The sequence below is a fragment of the Pseudophryne corroboree genome, chromosome 1, assembly GCF_028390025.1.
Source record: "Pseudophryne corroboree isolate aPseCor3 chromosome 1, aPseCor3.hap2, whole genome shotgun sequence".
Lineage (NCBI taxonomy): Eukaryota > Metazoa > Chordata > Amphibia > Anura > Myobatrachidae > Pseudophryne > Pseudophryne corroboree.
In genome coordinates this window covers 1,118,562,759-1,118,585,061 of record NC_086444.1, presented here as the reverse complement: position 1 = coordinate 1,118,585,061, position 22,303 = coordinate 1,118,562,759, and the positions used below count along the sequence as shown (strand labels likewise).

The 22,303-nt window shown below is 46.7% G+C and overlaps 1 protein-coding gene and 1 long non-coding RNA gene across 2 annotated transcripts in view; one reads left to right on the top strand and one right to left on the bottom strand.

Moving 5' to 3' along the window:
- LOC134927824 (uncharacterized) overlaps positions 1–3,460 on the top strand; it is a 238,618-nt gene extending 235,158 nt beyond the window's left edge. The window contains exon 5 of the long non-coding RNA XR_010177744.1: positions 3,404–3,460. This is a non-coding gene — a long non-coding RNA (uncharacterized LOC134927824). The remainder of the gene's footprint in view (positions 1–3,403) is intronic.
- LOC134996522 (gastrula zinc finger protein XlCGF71.1-like) overlaps positions 1–21,730 on the bottom strand; it is a 50,290-nt gene extending 28,560 nt beyond the window's left edge. The window contains exon 1 of the mRNA XM_063951200.1: positions 21,537–21,730. The gene's annotated coding sequence lies outside the window, so the exon portion shown is untranslated. The remainder of the gene's footprint in view (positions 1–21,536) is intronic.
- Positions 21,731–22,303: the final 573 nt, after the last annotated feature.

The following is a 22,303-nucleotide window of genomic DNA, read 5'->3' as shown; positions in this document are numbered from 1 at the left end:
ACTCCTTGAGTGACTGCTCCCCAGCCCCGGAGGCTCGCATCCGTGGTTAGAAGGACCCAGTCCTGAATCCCGAACCCGTGGCCCTCCAGAAGGTGAGGCAATTGGAGCCACCAGAGGAGTGAAATCCTGGTCTTTGGCGACAGACGAATTCTCTGGTGCATGTGGAGGTGAGATCCCGACCACTTGTCCGGGAGATCCAGTTGGAAGGTCCGAGCGTGGAACCTCCCGTACTGGAGAGCCTCATAAGAGTCCACCATCTTTCCCAATAGGCGAATGCATTGATGAACAGACACCCGGGGTGGCTTCAGGACATCCCGGACCATAGCTTGTATCACCAACGCCTTTTCCTGCGGAAGAAACACCCTCTGCACTTCCGTATCCAGGATCATTCCCAGAAATGACAACCTCTGGGTTGGTTCCAAATGTGACTTTGGAAGGTTCAGAATCCAACCGTGACTCTGGAGCAGTCGTGTTGCGAGAATAATGGATTGCAGTAGCTTCTCCTTGGACGATGCCTTTAATCAGCAGATCGTCCAGATATGGAATGATGTTCACACCCTGCTTGCGGAGGAGAATCATCATTTCTGCCATCACCTTGGTAAACACCCTCGGTGCTGTGTAGAGGCCGAATGGCAGGGCCTGGAACTGGAAATGACAGTCCAGTAATGCGAAGCGGAGATAAGCCTGATGCGGCAGCCAGATCGGAATGTGGAGGTAAGCATCCTTGATATCCAGTGATACAAGGAATTCCCCTTCTTCCAGACCTGATATCACCGCCCTGAGAGACTCCATCTTGAACTTGAACTCCTTTAGAAAGGGGTTCAATGATTTTAGGTTAAGAATGGGCCTGACCGAACCATCCGGTTTTGGTACCACAAAAGGTTAGAATAGTAACCCTTGTTCAGCATGTGAGGAGGTACTGCCACAATGACCTGTGCCTACACCAGCTTTTGGACAGCGTCTTGTAGTACAGTGCTGTCCTTCAACAGGGTTGGTAAGCCTGACTTGAAAAAGCGATGAGAAGGGAGACTTTAAAATTCCAGCCTGTATCCCTGAGACACAATATCCATCACCCAGGGATCCAGGCCGGACGATACCCAGATATGACTGAAGTGTCCGAGTCTCGCTCCCAATGGCCCCACCACCGGGGCGTGCAGTCCACCGTCATGCGGAGGACTTTGGCGTACCCGAAGCAGGCTTTTGTTCCTGGGAACCTGCAACAGCAGGTTTCTTGGACTTAACCCGACCTCCTCTAAAGAAGGTATTGGATGTTCTGGCCTTTCTAGGCTTGTTAGGCCGAAAGGAGTGCGTTGCAGAAGAAGTGAAAGATTTCTTCGGAGCAGGTGCTGCTGAGGGAAGAAACGGAGACTTACCCGCTGTAGCAGTGGATATCCATGCGTCTAGAGCTTCCCCAAAGAGAGCCTGACCTGTATAGGGTAGGGACTCCATACTTCTTCTGGATTCTGCGTCGGCCGACCACTGGCGCAGCCACAGTCTCCGACGAGCTGAAACAGACATGGAAGATATTCCCGCAGCCATGGAACCCAGGTCTTTCATGGATTCTACCATAAAACCTGCAGAATCATGTATATTGCGTAAATACAATGCAACGTGATCCCTATCCATCGTATCCAAATCCTCAAGTAAGTAGCCGACCACTTTACTATTGCCTTTGCAATCCATGCAGTAGCAATAGTGGGACGTAATATGGCCCCTGAAGCAGTGTACATTGATTTAAGCGTGTTATCAATTTTCCTATCAGCCGGCTCCTTTAAGGCGGTAGATCCTGGAACAGGCAAAACCACCTTCTTTGAGAGTCTGGACACAGACACGTCAACAATCGGTTTTCCCATTTTTTCCTATCCGCCTCAGGGAAAAGAAATGCCACCTGGACCCTGACCTGGAATTTTTTCTCAGGGTTTTCCCATGCTTTTTCAAATATAGCATTCAAATTCCTTTGACGCAGGGAAGGTTAGCGAGGCTTTTTTATTTTCAGTGTGTGGTATCATTAACATTTAACGCATCCCTGATAGCCCCTATCAACAATTGCACCCCCTTTGCAAGAGATGCGGACCCCCGCAACACATCCCCATCACCATCTGTAGTGTCAGAATCGGTATCCGTGTCATCTTGTGTGACATGCACAAGCACACTTTTGTGGGGGTATATAGCGGAGCGTCCTGAGGTACCAGACACAGGCCATACTGCCATAGAGCTCTGTAATACCTGGGTTGAAGATTCATTACTTGCAACCCTGTCAGAAATCTGAGATATCCAAGATTTGATAGAGGAAAACCACTCGGGTTCCCTTGCTGGTATCTGTGCTAAACCAGTGCTATCCTGATTACATGGAATGGGATCATCCTGGGAGGATAAATCCTCTGCAGCATATGACACAGTGTCCCTGGACATAGCTAAAGGAGACCACCAAAAACTACACACACACACACACACGTGGGGGCAGACAGAGTTTTCCCCCCAAGAATGGCAAGAGAGACGCAGAGATTGGAGCCAACCCACACACACAGCGCTTTTAGTAAAGGGAGACCCCTTGTCAGCGCTGACTGTGCACCGTAATAGGATACACAGTCGTTTTACAGCCTCCCCTCCCTTCTACAACCCCCTGGTACCGTGTACAGATAGCTGGAGTTGCTGTGGAGGGACCTGTTCTGCCTCTCAGCGCTGTGCAGGCAGTAAAATGGTGCTGGAACGCTGCTGGGTCTGCTCTGAGGAGAAGCTTTGCCCCCAAAATGGAGCTGTCTTCCCGCTCTTCAAGGATTATACTGGCCTGAGGTAAAATGTGCTGGCTGAGATCCGCGGACCTCGACAGACTTCTGGACCAGTGTGGGGTAAGCGTTGGCCCAGGGCGCCCATCACAGTGCCGCAACATGTGCCTCTCTGAACCTTCCCAGGAGCGCAGTTAATACTGCGCTCCCTCCCCATTGCCGCCATCTACACACCGGCCCCCCTCTTGCTAGGGGGGGGGGGGGGGGGGGGGGTCGGTGTCTCACTCACCACTCTTCAGCTCTGTAAGGGGTTGGCGGCATGCTGTGGGGGCGAGCGGTCCCCTGTGGCGGAAAACGATCCGACCCCTCTGGAGCTCAGTGTCCAGTCAGCAAAGACAGTGGCTCAGACCCTGCAGGACGGACACTGCTCCCCCCCTTAGCCCCTCGCTGCAGACAGGCTGTTGCCAACAGCCTCCTGTAAAAAAATAAAAAACAAAAAAACTCTAATGTAGCCCTCAGTAATGGTCACCATGGTAACTAAGGGCTAAGAACGGTATGTGTGCCTCCACCCAAGCCGTGTCCCTGTTCAGTTACGGTGAAGTTTAAGTAGGGTAGACTTGGGAATACCCTATATCGAAGAAAATAATACTTTCATATTATAACCTTTTGTATTTCAGATTTACCTGAACGTCCTTTGGGTCCCGCTCCTTATCAGCATCGGTAAGTATTTAGGTAAGCAATGACGCGACGCGATATAGATATCAGACATGTAACTAAATGTAAAGATATTTACTCATTCTGCAGGGTATTACAAGAGTTCTCTAACATATTGCCTCTAACAACCTTCGGTTATATAATCGATACCCATTGCAATTACTCGGGGCCCCTTGGAATAAATAGCATTAAACAATACAACAAAGTTTACTGTAAACAACATTTAGTTCAAAGAATGTCCTGGGTGTAATCACGTGTACACTGAACAGTTTATTGTGACTAGGCGAACTGTCGAAAGGAAAGTACTATGTATATATATCAGGGACGTGCGGTGAGCTAAATGGCTCAGGAGGCACTGGCTAACCCCAGAGCCAGATTTACATGCAATATATGAGCCAAGGGGTACATCTGGACATTATACACAGGTGCAGCATTATAAACTCCTGGAAATCTGGTGAGTTTTGATTCGAGATGTGTGGAAAGGATACACAGGTGCGGCACTGCCTCTCCTGCCATAGACTTTTTACTCCAGAGTTTGGGCTATAAAAATTATTAGAATAATGCAAAGAAGATATTTCATACAAATTATCAGTATTTTTCGTATATTTTATTCAGTCAAAACGTTAGTATGACAAGAAAGGCTCTGCCTCACCCCACCGCACGTCACTGATATATATGCATATATATATTTTGCCAAGTTCCTGTGGCGGTTAATTATTACACTCCTTATATGATGACTGAAGAATTCCTGGGTATTGGTATCCTGTTTAATGAATGTAGTAGCTAGTACGTATCCTATAGCAGGGTAGTCAGTTAACAACAAAGTTTCCCTTCCTGAAGTGTGTAGGAATGTGACAGCTGTGTGGACCAGCTACTACCAAATTATATATGATTTGTATCCGTTCAGTCTAGACCAGACATTCCCAACCACGGTCCTCAGGGCACACCAACAGTGCAGGTTTTAGTGATATCCAGGCTGCAGCACATATGGTTAAATCAAAATAACTGAGCTACTAATTAAGTCAGCTGTGCTATAATGGATTGTCCTTAGGGGAGTATGTGGCAGTGTCTCTGGTATTACAGGTGCTTTAGTTAGGAGTCTCAGGATGTAATTACTCTCTACTTGAATACTCGGATAGAGGAAAAATGGGTGTGGTTCATCAAATCGACAGTGTCTAGGTCGACAATGTTTAGGTCAACCACTATAGGTCGACAGTCACTAAGTCTACATGGATGGAAGGTCGACAGGGTTTCTAGGTTGACATGTGCTAGGTCGACAGGTCTAAAGGTCGACATGAGGATTTTTTTTTTGTGTCGTTTTCTTCGTAGAGTGACCGGGATCCCAAATTAGTGCACCGCGTTCGCTCGCCATGCTTCGGGCATGGTGCCTTCGCTCCGCTACCGCTTGGCACACTTTACCGTTCCAATCGTAGTCCACGTGGATCGTTAAGTATGAAAAAATTCAAAAAAAGAAAAAAATGTGAAAAACTCATGTCGACCTTTAGACCTGTCGACCTAGCACATGTCGACCTAGAAACCCTGTCGACCTTCCATCCATGTCGACCTATAGTGGTCGACCTAAACATTGTCGACCTAGACACTGTCGATCTTCAGACCGGATCCCAGGATAAATATATCTCCTTATTTCACTGATGGGGACGGGTCTCTAGCCCTGTCCTAGTCAGTGACGTGCGGTGAGGTTACTGGTTGGGGAGGCACTGGCAGCTAACAAGCCCTCCAAACACCCCCCCCCCCCCCCCCCCCGAAAAAAAAAAAAAAAGTGTGGTCCCCCGACACATCAGCAAAACCAGCACTAGGCAGAACCAGCCAGGGGGAGTAATGCCATAGCAGGGGAGACACTCAGTGTGGGGTCCCCCTGCCATAACATTAATCTGCCCCCCCAGCCAGTCAGCCCAGGGTTGGAATTCCTCGGAAAGTGGGAACCCCAAAAAATAAAAATGGGGTCCCCCCTCCCGAGCAATAACCAGCACTGGGCTGATAGCCCAGTGCTATGCCCCGCACCCCTGGTGGCGGTGGGTGCGGAGTTCATTGTGTTAATATTGTTCTTTACAGGTGGCCCACAGGTCCCAGCAAGCCTGCCCCAGCATGCTGGCACTTGGAGAACCACAAGTGCCAGCATGCCCGGACATAAAGGGCCTGCTGGCACCTGTAGTCCACCTGCAAAGAATAGTAATATTGTTCTTTACAGGTAGCCTACAGGTCCCAGCAAGCCTGCCCCAGCATGCTGGCACTTGGAGAACCACAAGTGCCAGCATGCCCGGACATAAAGGGCCCGCTGGCACCTGTAGTCCACCTGTAAAGAAAATATTAAAATAAAAACACCACACGTCTTTAAAATAAGCTTTATTAAACCGGACCTTCACCTGGGGGCGGCGGCCTTTAAGCTCTTTTGCGTGGCCGCCGCCTTCCCAGGGCTTCCGGCGTCTTCACCTGAGGGGGCGCCACCTCCCCAGGGCTTCCAGCGTCTTCGCCTGGTGGGCGGCGGCTGCTAAGCTCTTTTGCATAGCCGCCGCCCAGCCAGGACTTGCGGCGTCTTCTTTCTTCAGGAGCTCTTCACAGCTCCTCCTCCGCCGTCGGACTGACCTCCTCCGCCTCGCGCTGACTTATATAAGTCAGCCGGAGGGGGCGGGGCGATGACGCGGCGAGCCGTGATTGGCTCGCGGCGGCCATCTTGAATTTCAAAAATGACGCTGAGGCGCCATTTTTGAAACTGGAACCGCTCCGCTGCCAAACTCTGCTGGATTAAGGTACATTTACGCCGCCGCACCGCCGCCGCAACCCGCACCGCCGCCGCCCGCACCACCGCCGCATCCCGCCGCCCGCACCATCGCCGCATCCAGCCGCCCGCACCTCCTCTGCCAGCGTCGCCCACACAGTGATTGACAGCGGATCCAGTGACGGATCCGCTGGCCAATCACTGTGGCCTCACTGACAGGGACGTGCTTTCATAGGTTGAAAGCACGTCCCTGTATGAAAGCGGTGACAATGCTAAATTCCTTTGCCTTATAACAACCCTTTATGAAGCTAAGAACACTGTACGCTGTTTACTTAAGAAGTACCGTAATGGTACGCTATCGCTGTAGCGTAGCATACGCTCGAGACCACGAGGAGGTCACCAGCGATGCAGACGCTTACAACACTATACCTTTATGATAAAACCTTATACCAATGAAATACACTGAATACCTTAATGTGAGTACAGGGTGTAAGTGCAACCTTGTGTAACCTGACTACCTACAAAGCTGCTTGAGCGTCACCGATGCTCAAGTGAACACTTAACACTATAGAAAATACACAGATGCTGGTTTAGGTTCCAAGGCCTATTAACTGTATTATATCTAATATACTTGTAAAAAGGGGATAACAGTACAAATGATACTCTACAATATAACAGAGACTTCCTAACCACAGAACTAAACAATAAATACAAAAAGACAATACTACACTGACCTAAATGCAATACAATACAATACTATCTAATACAATACAATACTAGCCTAGTCTAGGGGAGATATGAGAGAACAGAGAGAGAGAGAGAGAGAGAGAGAGAGAGAGAGAGAGAGAGAGAGAGAGAGATTGGCTCACAGAAAGACAATGATAACGGAGAGAAACTTACGCACAAAGGGTATGATCGCCTGCGCCTCGATATCCAGCTCCCGGCTATCAGCAGATAACCGTTGATGAGAGAGTGAGAGCTGGATGTGGTCGGCCTGCCTATTTATGCCCCACACACAATGCAATCTCCTGGTCCTACAATCCCATTGTCCATTGGCCGAAGGAATTCGGCCCTGTATCATAACAAAAGGTCATAGGGTGATTCATACAGGTGGGCTGTGACGATTTCCAACAGCTCAGGTGGGTGGGAAACTGGGTTTCCCGCCGCATACCTGAGTATGTGTAATTAATAGAAATGGACATAAACTTCTTATGTCCATAACTATTCGCACGAGCGATTAATACGCTCCAAACCAACACCGGAATATTGCTAATTAAATACTCTTCCGATGGGTACCAAACACTGCTGTATGATTCCTGTTAGACCCTTTGTACGATATAAAGAGGGATTCCTCAGCTCTGGGACATTGTATTTTAACCAAACTTTCAGAATCTATCAAAGGGACCATGATCTATAAACTACATTAATTGTGAACATTTGTAACGAATGAGTCGCACGCTACGACTACATAAACTCTACCGTAAATACGCATACCGCGCCTGCGAGTGCACGTTATTGCGGGTATGCGAATCCACGGGAGAGCGCATGCACGCGCAGCGCGGACCAGTGTGCGGTGCAAATATGGCAACGTGCATTGAGACATTTTTCTGACTTTGACAGTCCACCCTTTGGCAGTCAATAATAACTGCCACAAAACATTTAAGGAGAAAAATGTAAGTCAGGGGTTAATTGATTTCCATGGTTGGGTAGGGGAGGAGAGAGGAGAAGGTGTGAAGAGGGTATGACCTAGTGAGAAAGCAGAAGCATGTGTGTATGAGTCCATGTTTGGAGGGTCATGTATCATCGTGCCGTACGTGTGGTAAATCAAGCTTCGAGGTATTGCGAAGTATACATTTGAATTCCTTCTTATCCTGTGGTACAGGTCTGTGGATGGGCTGTCAAACTTTACCGAGCTCATTTCGGCTGTGGTTGTAACAAAATGGGGATGCACATTTTAGTTGATGATACATGAATGGGGGAGGTATGTGGTTGCTGATATCTGTGCCTGTATTCCCTATCGTCTATGTGTGTCGTTACCTGAGGGTTGTAGAGATGAAGATAAAGAACACTTACGAAAAATGCAATGATATTCTATGTCAGGGAAATGTACATCTGTCGTCGAAGTTGTGTTCGGTATCTGTTGAGAGTCGTCTTCTTTGCGCTGTTTTGCTCCTTAGGCATGAGCAACAAGCTTTGTCAGTGCCATTAGATTTACAAAAATGTTGGGCTAGCGTGAGTTTAAAAATACTAGGGAAACTGGGGATCCATGGCAAAGTTCATCAAGTGTCCATATTTAAAGTTGTCAAATCTTCTTCTTTGGTGCTTGTCTGTTGTCTGTATACATCTCGTCTCGTCAGCTTCCTCGTCCAAGGGGGTCTTTGTATCTTGGAGAAAAGCAGAAAAACAGGTGAAAGAAACGGACCGTATAATCGCATTTTCATCACATTCTGGTTTCTATCATTGGGTCATAAATCAAATCCAGGTTAATTACGGTTTCCTCACTCCTCAAGCTCATCACTTTTGTACTTTGTTTGCACCTCATTAAAGCCTGCCCGCATCTAAATATCAATCCAATCGATATAACGACACCTAAGATACATAGTAGAAACTTTCCAACATCCATTATGACTCCTTGAGCCCAATCTCCTAAACCGGAGAACCAATTTCGCGGGTTCAACCATGACACCCAACCAGTCAGCTCATTACCTACAGCAGCAAGGGTGAGATTGTGTTTTCGACGAAATTCCCACTTCAATTGGAGAATATCGTCCATCTTTTGGTCTATGACCTCTACCGGATCCTCGGTGCTATTTGTGATATACGTGCAACACTTTATGCCGTACTGTGTTGCCAATGTAACACAATATCCGCCTGTTACTGCTGTAAGATAATTAAGAACCATCCTATGCTGAACTAGTTCTGTTTTATAAGCTTGAAGTTCTCTTCCAGTGTATCTAAACGTGTCATCATACATTTCAGTGATATTATCTAACAAATTAGCGAGTGCGGAAATGTATCTATAATTCATCACACCTCGAGCGGTACGAGTGAAATCTAACGCTACCAGAACCTGAATCCCGGTGGATTCATGGATAAGATCAGAGGCCGGATGCTCTAACCTTTCTGACAGTTGTCTTTTAACTCGGTGCTCGTAATGAGTGTGAGTATAAGGAGCTTGGGCACCACGGTGTATGTCCTTCATTTTGTCATGTGTAACAGTCATCACTTCAGGCAATACTTTTCCAATATAACACAATCCTTCAGAGTTTGGGGCAAGCCATTTGTACGCCTTTCTCCCGCATATGAAATATGCATCATCGGGGAGAACATAAGGGACGGAGAAGGACATGACCATGTTACAAACCTTCCAGGTGAAATCTCCTGACCCTAATTCTTCCATCTGCCTAATGCACGTATCGGTTTGTACGATATGTGCACAGTATCCTGGTGATACCTCTCCAACTCTAGTAATCCTATTCCCTAAGGTATATCGATACCGGAAAGATTTTCCTCTACTGGCTATGTGGCGTACGAGCTCTGTATCTGTAGGCATTCTATCTGCTCTGTGTGAAAAGGTCATGGTAAGGTTGCTCCATGACACTTCCCAATTTCCCGGTTTTCTGGGATTGGAGATGTTAAAACATAAGAGGGACCTATCCACATGGTATTGGTGGAGCTTCAAACTAGGAGGGCTGGAGATGTTAAACCTCCGGTCCACCGGTCTCCCACCACTTAGCTCAAGTACCTCCCCTAACGTTAAAGGAAATGGTACTAGCCCTGATTTGCTGTGACCCTGAGGTACTTGAGAGCATACCCAACAATCTGTTTGGTTTAACACGTTACCCACTAAGGAGTGATAGTCACTCAATGGATGCCGGTCTATATGGATATTAAAACTAGATTGGCATTTCTTTATGCATCCATCTTCAACCAGATTATCACAGAGCCTACAGATACAATTTTCTTCAGCTAACAATCCATCACAATTTCTTCTATCGGATCGTTTTCTGATACTCGCCTTTGCTTGTTGGTTTGGTTGATCTTGGAAAACTACGCCTCCATCATCATAATCGGAACCCATTCCAGAACCTCTTTCGACCTCTATGGTACTCTCGCCGGAACAGACTGCTCTGGTCAACATCATGGTTAACATCAAAATCCGGATCACAGTCTCTTGGGGCAAGTCCATCTCTACCGTCTGTTCCTTATCGCGGGACTTCTCTGGATCAGCAACCTTTTTGCAGTGGGATGAATGGACCCAAGTCTCTCTCTCAGCAACCTTCAATGCTGTGGTGCTAGTCAATAAGACCTGGTATGGTCCTTCCCATCTATCAATAAGACAACCTGAGCGTAGAAAATTTCGTATCATTACATAATCCCCAGGTTCAATGTCATGACAATTACTATCTGGTAAATCAGGAATCACCAACTTCAGATTATCATTTTGATTCCTCAACTGTTTACTCATGTTAATCAAGTACTTTACAGTTACTTCATTGTTACATTTCAAATCATCCTGAGGGTTAATCATGACATGCGGTTGTCGACCAAACAAGATTTCAAAAGGAGACAGATTAAGAGGGGACCTGGGAGTGGTTCTGATGCTATACAAAACAATGGGTAAAGCTTCTGGCCACGTCAATCCTGTCTCTGCCATTACTTTACTCAATTTATTTTTAATAGTGCTGTTCACTCTTTCGACCTTCGCACTCGCCTGTGGACGGTACGGAGTGTGCAGCTTGCTATCAATACCCATCAATTTACACATTCCTTGAAAGACATCACCTGTAAAATGGGTACCCCTATCACTTTCAATGATTCTAGGGATACCATATCTACATACAAATTCCTGCACAATTTTCTTAGCTGTAAACATAGCGGTATTTGTAGCTGCTGGAAAAGCCTCGACCCAATTCGAGAAAACATCTATACAGACAAGTACATATTTCAAATTTCGACATGGGGGTAATTGAATGAAGTCAATTTGTATTACCTGGAAAGGGCCGCCGGCAGGTGGGATATGGGATGGTTCTGTAGGTATTGCTTTTCCAATATTCTTTCTCAGACAGGTAAGGCATGACATTGCTCTTTTACTCGCATGAGAGGAGAATCCTGGGGCGCACCAGTATGCTCTTACCAATTTGCACATCCCCTCCTTGCCTAGATGAGTCAGCCCGTGAGCTGCTTCAGCCAGACATGGAAGGTATGCCCTGGGGGCCACTGGTTTACCATGTCCATCCGTCCAGAGCCCTGAGGACTCCTGGCCATATCCCTTTGCCTTCCAGACTGCTCTTTCCTGTGTGGAACACAGATTCTGCATCTCACACAACTTCTGTGTGTTGATGGTATTAAATACCATCAACTGTGTGGTGTCTGTCCGTGTGGGGGTAGCAGCTGCAAGCTTTGCGGCTTCGTCTGCTCGGCTGTTACCAAGGGATACTGGGTCTTGGCTATATGTATGTGCTTTACATTTGATAACAGCCACTCTGTCGGGTTCCTGTATCGCTGTTAGAAGCCTTTTTATATGAGCTGCATGCGCTATCGGTGTACCAGCTGCCGTCATGAAATTTCTGAGACGCCATAGCGCTCCGAAATCATGGACTACCCCGAACGCGTATCTGGAATCGGTGTAGATATTGGCTGACTTACCCTTAGCCAATTCACATGCTCTGGTTAGGGCGACCAGTTCAGCAACCTGGGCTGAGTGAGGTGGGCCTAGCGGTTCCGCTTCTATGGTGTCTTGGTCATCTACGACTGCGTATCCAGTACACAAGTCTCCCGAGTCTGACTGTCTGTGACAACTACCGTCCGTGTAGAACGTGAGTTCTGCATCTTTCAGTGGATTGTCACTGATGTCAGGCCTTGCGGTAAAATTTTGGGTCAAATATTCCATACAATCATGTGTATCTTCCTTTGCATTAAATCCTCCTTCCCCATCACTCTCACCTTCCACCCTTTGTGTCTGACCAGGCACACCTGGGAGAAATGTTGCAGGATTTAATGCGCTGCATCTCCTTATGGTGATGTTTACGGGGGCCATTAATGCCAATTCCCATCTTGTAAACCTTGCTGATGAGACGTGTCTGGTTTGGGCAGAATTCAATAAGGCAGATACCGCATGCGGTGTATGGATTGTGAGGTTGTGGCCTAGCACGACATCTTCGCTTTTCGTTACTAGCAATGCTATCGCCGCAACGCTACGCAAGCATGTGGGGAGGGATCGCGCTACCGTATCTAGCTGGGCGCTGTAGTATGCAATTGGCCTGCTGGCATCACCGTGTTTTTGTGTTAGTACACCTGCTGCGCACCCAGCACTTTCTGTTCCGTATAGTTCAAAGGGTTTCCCATAGTCTGGCATACCTAGTGCTGGTGCCTGCGTTAGGCACTGTTTGAGTCTCTCAAATGCTGTTTCAGATTCGTCTGTATGCGAAATCCGATCAGGTTTGTTTGAAGAGACCATTTCCTGCAAAGGTAGCGCCAATATGGAAAACCCTGGGATCCAATTACGGCAATACCCACACATTCCTAAAAACGTCCTGATCTGTTGCTGGGTTTGTGGCAGTGTCATGTCTCTAATGGCTTGGATTCTATCAGCGGTCAGGTGTCTCAGTCCTTGTGTTAGACAGTGTCCCAAATATTTTACCTTAGCTTGGCATAATTGCAACTTGTCTTTGGAAACCTTGTGACCTGTGTCTGAAAGATGAAACAGGAGCTGTTTCGTATCCTTCAGAGATGCTTCCAGTGAATCTGAACACAGTAATAAATCGTCCACATACTGTATCAATACTGATCCACTGTCTGGTTGGAAAGACTGTAAACAATCATGCAAAGCCTGAGAAAATATACTTGGACTATCTATGAAACCTTGGGGTAACCGAGTCCACGTGTATTGGACTCCTCTGTATGTGAATGCAAACAAATATTGGCTGTCAGGGTGCAGAGGTACCGAAAAGAAAGCGGAGCAGAGGTCAATAACAGTGAAAAATTTGGCAGTGGGAGGAATTTGCATTAGGATGACAGCTGGATTAGGCACTACGGGGAACTGACTCTCAACTATTTTGTTAATCCCCCTTAGATCCTGCACTAGCCTGTAACCCCTCCCCCCACTCTTTTTAACAGGGAAGATGGGACTATTTGCGGTGCTGGACGTTCTTACTAGAATGCCCTGTTGTAGCAAGCGCTCTATTACGGGAAAAACTCCTAACTCCACCTCTGGCTTCAGAGGATACTGTGGGATTTTTGGAGCTATCCTACCATCTTTTACTTGCACAACTACTGGAGCTACGTTTGCCATTAATCCAGTGTCCTGTCCATCTTTTGTCCAAAGTGACTCTGGTATCTGAGATATCATCTCTTCTACTTGGGATGGATTCCTATTTGTCATGATGGAATGTGACATTAATTTTGATGGGGAGTCTAACATGTCTCGTACTTCCTGAGCGTGATTCTCAGGAATGTCCAAGAATACACCTTCAGGGGTACAATAAATGACGCAACCCATTTTACATAGTAAGTCTCTCCCCAGGAGATTAGTTGGTGCCGATGCAGCCAGCAAAAAGGAATGCTTGGTATGCAAAGGCCCTATTGTAATCTCGGCTGGTTTGCTAACAGGGTAGTGCTGGACTACTCCTGTTACTCCCATGGCTGGAATTGTCCTACCAGTGGTTCTCATGCCCACTGTCGAATTTATCACTGACTTGGCCGCCCCTGTGTCTACAAGAAAGTTTAAAGTTTTACCAGCTACATTGATTGCAATTTCTGGTTCGCTTCCAAGACTAGCAATCAACTTAACTGGCTGCAGATTACAGGTATGGCCACACCCCTATTGGGTATGCTGACCTCCCAGAATCCCGCTGGCAGCAACTACTTGTGAGGGAGTTAGCTGGGAACTACCAGAGGCATGCCAATCTCTGTTCGGGGGATATCTTTTTGTTTCCCCTGTATGTGGCTCAAAACTCCGCCTCTGTGGACCCTGCTCCCAATGTCGTGTGTTGTGTTGTTGTCTAGGGGGTTTAAAAGATCTTTGTACATTCTTTGTTCTACATTCTCGTGCAAAGTGTCCCGGTCTGTTACAAGAAAAACATGTTATTACACTTGCCTTACCCACAGGATTCGGTGGTACATACGCAGGCTGCCTTGTGGTCAGCGCCTGTATACTTACGGACATCAACTTATCACTTTGCGACTCCCTGTGCCTAGTGATGTTTCTGTCATGATCAATAGCAGCCTCTCTCAAGCCGGACACTGACAGACCTCGCCAGCACGGTTGCGTGGTCTGAACCCTAGTCTTTAATGTTTCCTTTAAACCATCCATCAGTACAGATACTGCTACTTCCCGATGGTTTGGGTTGGTCTTAATGTCTTCTATACCAGTGTACTTTGCCATTTCTAATAGTGCCCGGTGAAAATATTCTGTTGCCGTTTCGGACTCCTTTTGCTTAATGGAAAATATTTTATTCCATTTAACAACGGCTGGGAAATACTCCTTTAGCTGTAAATTTATCCTCTTTACATTATCCTTGTTGTACACGTCTGTAAGCGGTACATCTTTATCCAATGCACAATCAGCTAAAAACTGAGTTGCGTCAACATTGGAAGGTAAACAAGCTCTTAGCAGTATCTGCCAATCCTTGTTGTTGGGTTCTACAGTGTTACCTAGATCCCTGATGTATTTTTGGCTAGCAACTAAATCCTTCCTGGGGTCAGGAAATTCGGACACTATTGTTCTTAATTCCATTCTGGAAAATGGAGTGTACATGGCAATGTTCCTTATGGGAGTGGCTCCAGACACATCTGTTTTTCCATTGGGAACTGCTATTACCCTTACAGGAGCAATTCTAACAGCCTCTTCCTGTGTAGATTCTACAGCTTGTTGTGGTACAATTGTTTCAGTGTAGTGCATGGTGCCGTACTTACCCGTTGACACGACCTCACCTATCCCTCCGCTAGGGGCTTTCACTAATCTCGTGGGTGTCGCTGTGCCTACTGTGGTCTCTGCTATGGTGGCTGCAAGAGAGAGAGCTGAAATTGTTGCTGAATCGTCTTCTTGATCACACTCCTGAGGAAGGTTCAAAACAGGGTACATCTTGCACGGGTTAATACTTGCATGAGTTATTTGGTTAACATCATTAACATTTACAGGGTTACTAAGAGTTTGTGTTTTACAACCCAGTGCGTTTCTCTCCGCAATCAACTTCTCTCCTGCAATGTATGGTGGAGGAGGAGCTGTGGCAATCAACTTCCTGACTGCCCCAGATCCTGCCGCCAGAGCCAAACCTCTCTGTATCTCACCTTCCTGGTGCCATAACTGTAAACAATCATGATGTTGAATTCGTCTCTTTGTTGATTTTACGAGACATATCCTCCTCCTTAAATTTTGTAACACTTCTGGACTAAAGCTACCTATTCTTGGGAATTTGTCCCTGTCTTGTACAGTCATTCTCTCCCATTCATCACATAAAGATTCGGTGTGAATTCCATATTTTTCACACATTACATATCGTGCCGACCCAACTGGTCGGTTCACAGAATCAACCTGAACCAGGGTTGATCGCCCCCTACCTGAACAAATGGCCCCCATAATCTGCAGGCGTTGCTTATTCCTCCTTGAATATCAAGGCTTTCAGCGAACCCTTACAAACAAACCAAGATGTCCTTGGGCAGGCCGGCGGTGGTGGTTTATCAAGTACCCCACTTACTTCTCGCCCACGTTGGCCTGTGCTGCAATCACTGTAGCCAGAGCTGCTGGACCCAACCTAGGGCCCCTGTGAACCTTTAGTTTACTGGAACATATGAGGGTTACCCGCAGGACACTTACTCTTTCCAGTAAAGTTGGGGTTGTTAGATAGTTCCTGAGTGACCAGCGAACTTCCCTTCCAAAAATAAAAAATTACACAAATCACGTCAGAATGTACAGATAGCGTTTGTGACCACTTTACTCTAATGGTATTAGGTCAGATTACTAACTACTGCACACAATAACGTGCGGTCCAATCGTTCAGTATACGAGCACTACTTGTCATGTACTGAAAGATCAATGGAATCTATGTTTCCGGCTGCGATTCCTTCAGCCAGAGCTTGTATGGCCTATATGGGTTCTGCACCAACACCCCAGGCGTTGTGCCACTGGACTTTTATAGCGGACCTTTTACCTTACGACCTCCTGGTCTTGTTACCTTATGACCTCCTGGTCTTGTTACCTTATGACCTCCTGGTCTTGTTACCTTATGGTCCGCTATACTCTAATGCTCAAATATTATTTAACCAGGGATGCCTCCCTGGCCACCGTATATGTCACTTACACGTATGTCCCTTGACGAGTACCCGGCTTTCCTTTTGGTTCCACCTTAAAGTTATATAAACTTTTGTATACAAAACACACTCACTCAACACATGTACACTTTTGTTTCTATATCTATTTCTGCGCAGAAATTGTCTTTAGGCCAAAAGTGTTACCAATTAGGAGCAGGATCTGTTAAACTAAATTTCAGATTTTCCAAAAATAGATTTGCGTTATTTACCGCTTCGCGTTATCTACCGCTGTGCGTTAATTATCGCCTTTGCGTTACTTCACTTTATCACAACTTGAGCTACGTGGGCGTAACCGGACGCTACGTTGCGTAATGAACGCTGCGTGCGTCTGCCTTTTGGATTGCGTACGCTAGTCTTTGTTAGCGACACGTGTATGCAATGCAAAGGATCCACCGTAACACAATATATTTTTATCAATGTAAATGATCCCTGATCATCTACCGCAATCCACACTGACTGCTTTGTATCTCAGACAAACCGTGTGTTTGTTCTATACTTTAACTATCACCTCTACTATTAAATAACAGCAAATCTCTTTTTAGCACTTTCTATCAACTATAAAATTGGCAAACAGGAATAGTGATATACGAAAAATGAAATATACAAGTGAAAAGAAATGCAGGTATGTATGCGTACGCAAGACAAAAGAAAAATAAACAGTTTTAAAAAGACACAAGCGTTTTGTTCTTACTTCCGGTTACCGGGTTCCTTCAGCACTCTTTATCTAAGCGAAGCAGACGCTTATCCCGTCAGCACTGTGAGACAACCTCCCACCCTTTGCTGGAGGGATAATGTCTGCTGATCTACCTAGTGCAGATGTGAGAAGTATAGGACGAGCCCGCAATTGACAATGCTAAATTCCTTTGCCTTATAACAACCCTTTATGAAGCTAAGAACACTGTACGCTGTTTACTTAAGAAGTACCGTAATGGTACGCTATCGCTGTAGCGTAGCATACGCTCGAGACCACGAGGAGGTCACCAGCGATGCAGACGCTTACAACACTATACCTTTATGATAAAACCTTATACCAATGAAATACACTGAATACCTTAATGTGAGTACAGGGTGTAAGTGCAACCTTGTGTAACCTGACTACCTACAAAGCTGCTTGAGCGTCACCGACGCTCAAGTGAACACTTAACACTATAGAAAATACACAGATGCTGGTTTAGGTTCCAAGGCCTATTAACTGTATTATATCTAATATACTTGTAAAAAGGGGATAACAGTACAAATGATACTCTACAATATAACAGAGACTTCCTAACCACAGAACTAAACAATAAATACAAAAAGACAATACTACACTGACCTAAATGCAATACAATACAATACTATCTAATACAATACAATACTAGCCTAGTCTAGGGGAGATATGAGAGAACAGAGAGAGAGAGAGAGAGAGAGAGAGAGAGAGAGAGAGAGAGAGAGAGATTGGCTCACAGAAAGACAATGATAACGGAGAGAAACTTACGCACAAAGGGTATGATCGCCTGCGCCTCGATATCCAGCTCCCGGCTATCAGCAGATAACCGTTGATGAGAGAGTGAGAGCTGGATGTGGTCGGCCTGCCTATTTATGCCCCACACACAATGCAATCTCCTGGTCCTACAATCCCATTGTCCATTGGCCGAAGGAATTCGGCCCTGTATCATAACAAAAGGTCATAGGGTGATTCATACAGGTGGGCTGTGACGATTTCCAACAGCTCAGGTGGGTGGGAAACTGGGTTTCCCGCCGCATACCTGAGTATGTGTAATTAATAGAAATGGACATAAACTTCTTATGTCCATAACTATTCGCACGAGCGATTAATACGCTCCAAACCAACACCGGAATATTGCTAATTAAATACTCTTCCGATGGGTACCAAACACTGCTGTATGATTCCTGTTAGACCCTTTGTACGATATAAAGAGGGATTCCTCAGCTCTGGGACATTGTATTTTAACCAAACTTTCAGAATCTATCAAAGGGACCATGATCTATAAACTACATTAATTGTGAACATTTGTAACGAATGAGTCGCACGCTACGACTACATAAACTCTACCGTAAATACGCATACCGCGCCTGCGAGTGCACGTTATTGCGGGTATGCGAATCCACGGGAGAGCGCATGCACGCGCAGCGCGGACCAGTGTGCGGTGCAAATATGGCAACGTGCATTGAGACATTTTTCTGACTTTGACAGCGGCACCACTAATGGTGCCGCTTTCCCATATATTTTCAATGGGCTTTTACAGCCCAAGGCTAGTCCCCGCCCGTGCCCGCCCCCCGCTCCCCATACTTTCCCCAGTGACAACGGGAGGCACCACGATCGGTGCCTCCCAAACACATACAGACTGGGGAGCAATGATCAGAAGAATATTAAGAAGATACATATGACACAGAATATGTGTCATATGCATCTTCTTTGTATTATCTTAATCATTATGACAGGGGAGGCACTGCCTCCCCTGACTGCACGTCCCTGGTCCTAGTCCCTGCTATGCATACTACTACAACCCAAATAGTTGTGATAAGTCGGTTCTCTGGACGTGACGTAGAGGGGGATAGATAGGGACATAAACTATTTCCTGGTGATTGATGCTCGTGTTATGTGCCTCACTTGTGTATAATAGGTCAAGGTAGAATGTTGGTGGTGTTAGTGTTTACAGACCTCAGTCGTTTCAGTGATCCTCTGCTCTCTGCACTGCCAAATGAGATGAGGCTGGCCAACCGTTTTGAGGGCTGACGTCGTCGGAGTCTGTTCCCCTCAGCTGGGGGCCGGCCCTGGAGAGCTGAGACTCACAGTTTCTGGGGTGTCCGAATGCTGTAGTTTGTGGCCGGGCTGCCCCCTCTTCCCCTGCGCCTGTGATTCTCACCGCTGGCTTCTGTTGATGTGGCAGGTAGGGAGTGGTGTCTCCCAAGGATGGGCGCTACACTCTGCTTCCCCGACTTTCGGGTCTGCGGTGCCGGTCTCCTCTCTCCTGGTTCGGCGGTCACCGCTGCTAGCGCCCCGCCTCACCCAGTTCAGGGATCTCCGGTCTCCACGGCTGCAGGTGATCGCTATCTCCGGCGGAGTCTCTCTGTGTCCACTTTGCCTCACCGAACAGCCCTCTTCTCTCCGCGCCGTCTCCCCTCGTTCTGCCGCTCCCAACCGACCCTGTCAACTGTCTCATCCGGGTCTCCTCCTAGCCGGCCTCGCTCTCCCTCGGACCGGGAGCGCCGCGAGCCGTTCCTGCTCCCCTCAGCCTGTCAATCATTCAGCCACGGGCCGCACTGGTGACAACCCGGATTACAGTATACCCAAGGCATATATATTATACATATACTCTATGTATATCTCGATGTATATATTATACTCTAATCTGTGTATATGTACATACATACAGTAATTAATACAAGTCCTACTACACTAAAAAATAACTTTTACTAGAAAAGCTCTGTAGAGCTCCCCTAGCTGTGACCGGCTCCTCCGGGCACATTTTCTAAACGGAATCTGGTAGGAAAGGCATAGAGGGAGGAGCCAGCCCACACTCTCAATCTCTTAAAGTGCCAATGGCTCCTAGTGGACCAGTCTATACCCCATGGTACTAATGTGGACCCCAGCATCCTCTAGGACGTAAGAGAAATAGGGTTACTGAGCGGTACACAGAGGGCAGTATATAGGGTGACTGAGGGGTACACAGAGCACAGTATATAGGGTGACAGAGGGGTACACAGAGGATAGTATATAAGGTGACTGAGGGGTATACCGAGGACTGTACAGAGGTTATAGGGTGACTGAGCAGTACACAGTATATAGGGTTAGGGGTATACCGAGGACAGCATATAGGGTGACTGAGCGGTATACAGAGGATAGCATATAGGGTGACGGAGCGGTACACAGAGGACAGTATATAGGGTGACAGAGGGGTACATAGAGGACAGTATATAGGGTGACCGAGGGGTACACAGAGGACAGTATATAGGGTGACCGAGGGGTACACAGAGAACAGTATATAGGGTTACTGAGAGGTACACAGAGGACAGTATATAGGGTGACAAACGGGTACACAGAGGATAGTATATAAGGTGACTGAGGGGTATACAGAAGACTGTACAGAGGTTATAGGGTGACTGAGCAATACACAGTATATAGGGTGACTGAGCAGTACACAGTATATAGAGTTAGGGGTATATCACGGACTGCATATTGGGCAACTGAGCGGTATACAGAGGACAGCATATAGGGTGACTGAGCAGTATACAGAGGACAGTATATACAGTAGGGTGACAGAGGACAGCATATGGGGTGACTGAGGGGTATACAGAGGACAGTATATAGGGTGACTGAGGGGTACACAGAGAGCAGTATATATGGTGACTGAGCAGTACACAGCGTATAGGGTGACTGAGCAGTACACAGCGTATAGGGTGACTGAGCAGTACACAGTGTATAGGGTGACTGAGCAGTACACAGTGTATAGGGTGAGGGGTATACCGAGGACAGCATATAGGGTGACTGAGCGGTACACAGAGAACAGCATATAGGGTGACAGAGCGGTACACAGAGAACAGCATATAGGGTGACAGAGCGGTACACAGAGAACAGCATATAGGGTGACAGAGCGGTACACAGAGAACAGCATATAGGGTGACAGAGCGGTACACAGAGAACAGCATATAGGGTGACAGAGCGGTACACAGAGGACAGTATATGGGGTGACTGAGGGGTATACAGAGGACAGTATATAGGGTGACTGAGGGGTACACAGAGAGCCGTATATATAGGATGACTGAGCAGTACACAGCGTATAGGGTGACTGAGCAGTACACAGCGTATAGGGTGACTGAGCAGTACACAGTGTATAGGGTGACTGAGCAGTACACAGTGTATAGAGGGATATACCGAGGAGGACAGCATATAGGGTAACTGAGCGGTACACAGAGAACAGCATGTGAGGATACAGATTCTCTGATCACTCAGGTAAACAGTGGCAAATGCCCTTTATTGTAAATATACACACACAGTACACAATAACATTAACAATTGCAAGCCAGGATGGTATCTTACTTACTAAGTCCCCACAGTAGTATAGCATTACAGTCTCCTGATGTCACATGCCAGCAGTAGTTCTGTGTCCACAATGCGTCCAGACACAATCCTTACTCAGCACACTGGAAGGGCTATCCTATCAGTAGCTTTCAGAAGCAAAAAAAAACAGCCTTCCTCTCAGGCCAGGAAATCCACTGCTCTCTTAATAGCCCCTGTTTGCTATTATGAAACCTTTGTCTTTCCTACCATAAGGCGACACCCCCTGGCTCTATATTGGGTGCATTACATTAAGGGGCTGACTACAGAACATATCTACTTTCACATTTCCAGGCATGTCCCCTAGGCCACAATAGATGTTAACTAAATTAACCTTACTTAATTAATCTGATTGTGTGGCCTGGAATCCATTGTGTGGGGAAGAATGAGGGGGGTGTATGGCCTGACATCTGAGACTGGCTGTATCTACCCAAAAACAAACACACAGGTTATCTGTGCAGTCACATGGGGGAAACATTATTTTACAAATGATAACAATAACCAAAACATTCATATATATACATCGTCATATGCATTCTGTACAAAACAACAGGCTAGAGATATTATTCCCTGATAAGCAGAAACCCATATAACAGAGGGATTATGTTTCACAATAATATGTGATGTCCAGTTCTACAGTTCTATTGGGAATCCAGGCAGCATGCTGTATCGGTGATAACACAGTTCTGTCCTGCCTCTTTACACTGACGCACTGAATCCAGAAACAGGCTGGCAAAAAGTACTAGCGGTATA